Genomic DNA, 7,500 nt, shown 5'->3' with positions numbered 1-7,500 from the left:
GAGAGAAACCAAGAGAAAAAAAAAACGAAAAATAAAACAGGGCGGGGACGGGAAGAGAAAGATGAAGATCGAAGGAACGAAATTCGAAAATGCTCTTACCTTTCCCCCCCTCCCCCACCCCTTTACTTTAATTCCCTTAAATGAAACCACAATCACACCATCTTACAAAAGATTCCCAAAAGCTTGACGAGGAAGAACCTGCCTTAGGGTGACTCCTGACGCTGAATATCGATCTAATTAAGGAAGACAGGCAGGTGTGAGTGTCATTATTGGCGGCCAAGGAATCGATCCGACAGCAACCTCACCTTCCATTACATTCCTTTGAAAGCGAATCACAACAGGAATATATAAAAGGACATATATGGAGAATAAGAGAGTAGATTTAAATATAGAGAATAAGAAAAATAAATAAAATTAAAATGTATACACAACACAGAGGAATACATAGAGAGATAGCTATGTAGGGACATAGATAAAAAACGTATGTATATCGCTTTCAAAAGAAGAAGAAGAAAAAAAAGGACGAAAGAATCTAATTCTATTTCTTTTATACACGAAGAGAGATATAGTTCATTGTTCGATATTTATCAAGACTTTTTCTCAAGAATGTCTTTATTTCCCTTATCTCTGATATATAGAAAGACACATAACAATCTTTTGGAAAGTTTTGCAGGCGGTGAGAGAGAGAGAGAGAGAAGAGGAGAGGAGAGAGAGAGAGAGAGAGAGGAATGAGAGAAGAGAGAGAGAAGAAAAGGAAAGAGAGAGAGAAAGAGAAGGAGAGAGAGAGAGAAAGAGAGAGAGAGGAGAGAAGAGAGAGAGAGAGGGAAAGAGAGAGAAAGGAGGAGAAGAGAGAGAGAGAGAAAAGAGAAGAGAGAGAAAGAGACGGAGAGAGAAAAGAGGAGAGAGTAGAAGAGAGAGAGAGGAGAGAGAGAGAGAGAGAGAGAGAAGAGGAAAAGAGAGTAGAAGGAGAGAAAGAAGAGAGAGAGGAGAAAGAGAAGAGAGGAACGAAGAGAAGTAATAGAGAGGAGAGAGAGGATAAAGAGAGAAGACAGAGGAATAGTTAGAGAGAGTGAGAACTTATAATACAGAGAGAATGAGAAAAAGAAAGAAAGAGAAAAAAGAAAGGAAAATGAAAATAACTAATTTTGAAAAAGGAACGCAAAGAAGAAACTGGTAATAAAACCATTCGAAGGGCACTCAAGAGACCTATATTCTCTCCCTCATTCTTATGGAGAGGCACCCGCTATCCGATGGTGAAAAGGGTGACACAATATGATGGTGAGAAACGTTATGGTGAGGATTGTGATGATGGCGTTTGTAGGTTTTTTTTTTATAATGATTGTAGAGGAATATGGATAGGAATGCGTTGATATGTATGTGTATATGTGGGTTTTTGTGTTGGTATATGCGAAAAAATAAAATTGTGTGCGTTTGTGTGTGTTTGTAAATGCACGTTTCCGCATGTGTGTTTATGGTTATGTGATTATGTATGTATGTTTTTTTTTGTGAATATGTATGTATGTTTTGTATATATTCTGATAGATATTTATACAATACAAAACTTATTGAAGATAATTAAAAAAAAACATAAAAAGATCCGTTTATAAGAAAGGGAATAAACCTCGTAAAGTAAACAAAAAGAAAAAGATGAGAAGCCATGGAATCGGAAGAACTGTGATGGCTTCTGATCTCAACAACAAAAGACAAAAGCAAAGCGTCATCCACGTATCTTGTGGGATTGGAATCAATATGTATCCGACTTCATCTTCTTCACTATCTATGACAAGTATTTAGAAAAGAGAAGTTTCTATCTTGATATTATTCATAAATAGTATATACGCAAAAATTAGACGTGTGACATTAGTATTCATTATTAAAAAACAAGCAAACACGGAGCTGTTATATTTCCACAGATTAAAGTTATCCTCAGTCATCCTTTAACCCCCCCGAAAAAAAAAAACAACCACAAAATATATCAATAACAACTATAAAGACAATAGCAATGACAGAAAACAATAACAAGAGCAAAATCAATAAACAGAAGCAAAAACAAAAAAACGACGATCACGCATTTCGACATTCTTTTCACAGCTCGGCAGCCAGGTCACGTGACATACTGACAGCCGCCGTGATGCAAGCTTCGTACTCATGCAAGTTCCGATGACGTCACACAGTTACGATAATCCAGGGCAGGTATTTTCTTTATGCTAATGCACGGGTAATCATGGCGTTGCAATGTTGCAAGTTTTCCCGCACTGCATAAAAGATGGCGTGTGCGTGTCATGCGTCAGGCATTACGTCGCGGAAGCATTTCTGCTTAAGATTCTCACAGAAAAGTGCATGACATGATGGATTGGCGATTGGAAGCAATGGTCAGTATATGCATGATGCACGCATATTTCTCAAATCAAAATAATTTCAATGCAGGTCATGGCCCTCTCTACATTCATTTTTTTTTTTTAAAATTCAACCTTGTTCTTCCTAATAAAAGGGGTTTGGACGCTTGACAACCGACCCTGAAGGGGAGGACATGACCAATGAATGGTGGCAATATATATATATATATATATATATATATATATATATATATATATATATATTGTGTGTGTGTGTGTGTGGGGGGGTCTGTGTGTGTATGTGTGTGTATGCACATATATATATATATATATATATATATATATATATATATATATATATATATATATATATATATATATACATATATATATATACATTACAAAACAAAATCCTGTAAATCTCACTCGCTAAGAGCGAGTTATGAGTAATTAAGGAGACTTGTCTGTGTTCAACCTCATGCTGTTTTTCTCTTGGTTTACTGTTAGACATACTTAGATAGAGATCGATAGATGGATAGATAGATAATGAGAGAGCGTAAAAGGGAGAATGAAAGTGAGAGTAAAAGATAGATAGATAGATAGATAGATAGATAGATAATTAGAGAGAGTGTAAGAGGGAGAATGAAAGTTTGAGTAATAGATAGATAGATAAATAGACAGAGAGAATTTATAAAAAAAAAACAATGGATGAGAAAACGGATGACGTCACACGAGCAGGAGGTCAAAGGTCACGAAGACAGTCCTATGAATAGAATACCTTTGACCTCAAAAAAAAGAATCCGTAGATCGAAGAAAAAAAAAAAAAAAAAAAAGAAAAAAAAGAAAAAGAAAAGAAAAAAAAAAAAAAGAAAAGAAAAAAAATATATATCCCACGATCACAGGTCAAGAAAAGAGAAAAAAAAAGATATCTTTATCTTCACCCAGAACGTTGATGACCAAAGCTAATCACACACCTTGCTGGAAATGCCTTTATTAAACCGTTATTTATAAAAGGCAAGACAATAGGCCCCTCCTCCCCCCACCCCCCTTTCACCTTATATAAGCCACAGCAAGCAAATTGAAAAGGGGGATGTCTTGACCTTGAAAATGACCTAGTGAACAGTGCTATTTTTAACCTGACCTCATTAAGGGTCATTAATTAGGAGAGAATTGGGTACGTTAGGGGTACGTTAGGAAAGGAATAGGTGCATGGGCGGATTCTGTGTGTGTGTGTGTGTGCGCGTGTGTGTGTGTAGTTGGATTCATGTATGTCTTTGTGGCTGTGTCTGTGTACCTTTACATCTTGACATGTATGTATGTACATTTTTTTTTATCTCATGCATATCAACATATTTTCAGATTTTTTACTTCGTCTTGAGAAAATCTTTTGACTCGACTCGGAAGCATGTGCTGTGCGTGCATTGTTATTTTTTTTTCTTTTCTTTTCTTTTCCTGTTTTTTTTTTCTTGTCGTTGTTTTATTTTTACGTGTTTTAAACAAGTTAAGTTTGTGGAGGAACGAGCTATTTTCAGACACACTGTCCATCAATGTTTCTCATTTGTTTCTTGTGCTTTTCCCGTTTTCTTTTTCTCTTTGTAAGATTGGCTTTCTTTTCGTTTTCTATTTCGTTCGTTTTCCTCCCTATGATTACGGTTCTTATTGTTGTGTTCTATTGTATTTTTTTCCAATCATTATCCTCTGAATTGAAGTATTACATTTACATTATTATTTTTTTTTCATCTTCCATTTGCACTTGTTTCTTGTGCTTTTCCCGTTTTCTTTTCTCTTTGCAAGATTGGCTTTCTTTTCGTTTTCTATTTCCTTCGTTTTCCTCCCTATGATTACGGTTCTTATTGTTGTGTTCTATTGTATTTTTTTCATCATTATCCTCTGAATTAAAGCATTAAATTTACATGATTTTTTCAATTCTCATTTTCCACTTTCGTTATTGTTGTTATTAATATCGCATTTCATTATTGTTTATTAGCAGACTGCCTACTAGATATTCAGAAACAACTATAAACATCATCATATTCTCAACACACGCCTATAAATATCATAATCATGGATACAAATATGATAAATATAATTACTTACAATAAACAGAAATGCAATTATTTATAAGTGAAGGTCCACTTATCCGATAATACTTTTATTCAATATTTTGTCAAGTTTAGACCATTTACAAAGTGATCTGCGACATATTCACGTTATATTATGTTTGTAGTGCAGTTAAGTAAAAATATCGATGTTAATGTAATAGATGAAAGATTAAATAAATAAAATATTTAATAAAAGCCCCTTTGAGATCACCTTTGGACTCACATATCTTCAAATATAGGCGTAATTATTAATGAGATTATGATTATTTATGATATAAATATAAGTGTAATTATTCATGATAGAATAGATATAATAAATATTATCATGAGAATTGCATGATCATTTCATAATTACTTACTTATTGTAAACATTTATTTATGATGAATAAAAAGATTTTTTTTTGGAGATAATTCAGATCCACAAATACTTTGGATATAAACTAGTAAAGAATTAACCAAATGACACTGCTATTTATCAAAATAACCACAAAATTGTAACTAATTTATCGTATCACGTTCGGTGTGGCCTGAGAGTTCTATATTCTTTATATATTTACCGTAGGATTGCAATTGTCTTCACAAATTAGTATGCAATTCTTTATCTTGCCTTTATCACCATCAACAAACATTACATTGACGATCCCTGAGAATGGAATGATACAATATGAATAGTTTTACGATAAATATCATCGATTATATTTCTTCAGAATCACAGAAATACGTACATGTCCTTTCTTAGGAAAAGGTCCCTATCTTGTCATAAAGAATTATTCTCTTCATATAAATTGCATTTGCATGCACAAGGAGATTAATATCAAATACTCTTACACACTCACCATTGTACATGTACTCAACTAGCTAACATGTGCGTGTGTGTACTTTATTCTCAAGACAGCTTAGCGAGAGCGTGGATTTGCGCATGTTTCTGTTTGCACTTTTATCGTTGCAAAAAGGTGAATGATTGATAAGGTAAATTTGAGGGTCAGACGCATCAGTTTTACTTGATGGTTGCAGGTAATAATTCATGAGCGTGTAAGCGCGTGTGTGCGTATGTGTGTTTGTAGGAATGGGCAAGCATTCGTGCGTATACACATATGAATTTCTTCATGTAACTATCTATCCATATATGCACACAGACACACACACACACACACACACACACACACCACACACACACACACCACACACACACACACACACACACCACACAAACACACACCACACCACACACACACACACACACACACCACAGACACACACACACACACACACACACACGCATACACACACACACACACACACACACACACACACACACATATATATATATATATATATATATATATATATATATATATTTATATATATATAATATATTATATATATTATATATATACAGAGAGAGAGAGAGAGAGGAGGAGAGAGAGAGAGGAGAGAGAGAGAGAGAGAGAGAGAGAGAGAGAGAGAGAGAGAGAGAGAGAGAGAGAGAGAGAAGAGAGAGAGAGGAGGGAGGGATGGGAGGGAGAGAGAGAGGGAAGGAGAGAGAGAGAGAGAGAGAGGGAAGGAGAGAGAGGGAAGGAGAGAGAGAAAGAGAGAGAAAGAAAGAGAGAGGAGAGAGAGAGAGAGAGAGAGAGAGAGAGAGAGAGAAGGAAGAGATAGATAGATAGATAGATAGATAGATAGATAGATAGATAGATAGATAAATAAATAAGTAAATAGATAGATAGATAGATAGATAGATAGATAGATAGATAGAGAGAGAGAGAGAGAGAGAGAGAGAGAGAAAGAGAGCGAGATAGAGAGAAGGAGGGAGGGGGGAGAAGAATAGTTAGATAGATAGAGATAGATAGATAGATAGAGAGAGAGAGCAGCGACCCATACAGACAGACTGCAAAGAACGTCGAGATTCATCACTGTGAACTGTAAAGAGAGGCTTGTGGACATGCGTGCGCTCAAATCTCGAACGTATATCAGGGTAAACGTTATTCATGTTTAAATGCGTGTTGAAAGTTCTATATTGTCGGCTAGACTACGGGGCCACGTCGATCTGTCGAGAGGCGTGTTACTGAGAGAGAGAGAGAATTTTTTTTTTTTTTTGATAATGAGTCTGATGTACACTGAGTGATGATGCATGTGGGTTGAAAGAAGTATATGTTATTATATACATTAAAACAAAATAGTATACTCAAACACATATGCAGAGAATTTGCAATTACAGACACACACACACGCACCCAACCAACCACTCACGCATCCACACACACACACACACACCACACACACACACACACACACACACACACACACACACACACATATAAACATACACTCACACACACAAACATGCACCCAAAGATAAAAAGCATGCACCCTATCATACACACACACACCGACACAAAAACACACACGTACACATACACACACGCACGAACACACACACAGGGACAAGCATGAAAAGAGTCACACGCGATCTTAAAATAATAGATGCTCAGATCCGTGTCGAATGGACTACAGCTAAAATCTAAAGTAATTTCCACAAATCATGAAAATGGAAAACGAAAAGAAGAAGAAGAAAGAAAAATCGCGTGAAATAGGATCATAAAAGAGAGAGAGAGAGAAAAAAAGCTGATTTTAGTGCAGCTTATAATAAAAAAACGTTTGAAAGATACATATTTCGCGTGAATTCCCAGTGCAGACACATTCTGATAATGATAGTAATGGAAAATAAATATTGCTCTCACATATAAATGACCTGGTGCTCCTGTGTAAGCACCGGGGAACACTTGAACAGAGGTTTGGGGATTCACAACATCGATCCGCCATGTTTGTTTATCTTCGACAAAAGGTTTTTTTGGCAGGCATGCATATTTTATTTATTTATTTTTTTTTTTCTGTATCTCGCAAGACTCAATTTTCTCTCTATCCTCTTTCTCATTATGAACGGCTTATCTGAAAATACTTAAAGTTAGGAAAAACAAGAATGAACAAGAATGAGAATGCGAAATTGGCAAGAAAATCATCCGTATGGGATCCTATTGGCTCTCGCGCCATATCTCTCCCCC

General features: G+C 35.6%; 1 pseudogene; it reads left to right on the top strand.

The window, feature by feature from the left end:
• The first annotated feature begins 6,898 nt into the window (after nucleotides 1–6,898).
• The window catches only part of LOC119582864, a 2,959-nt pseudogene continuing 2,357 nt past the window's right edge, over nucleotides 6,899–7,500 (top strand).

The sequence above is a fragment of the Penaeus monodon genome, chromosome 16 (assembly GCF_015228065.2).
Source record: "Penaeus monodon isolate SGIC_2016 chromosome 16, NSTDA_Pmon_1, whole genome shotgun sequence".
Taxonomy (NCBI): Eukaryota; Metazoa; Arthropoda; class Malacostraca; order Decapoda; family Penaeidae; genus Penaeus; species Penaeus monodon.
The sequence above is the reverse complement of the archived record's forward strand: the minus strand, read 5'-3'. Positions and strand labels throughout refer to the sequence as shown.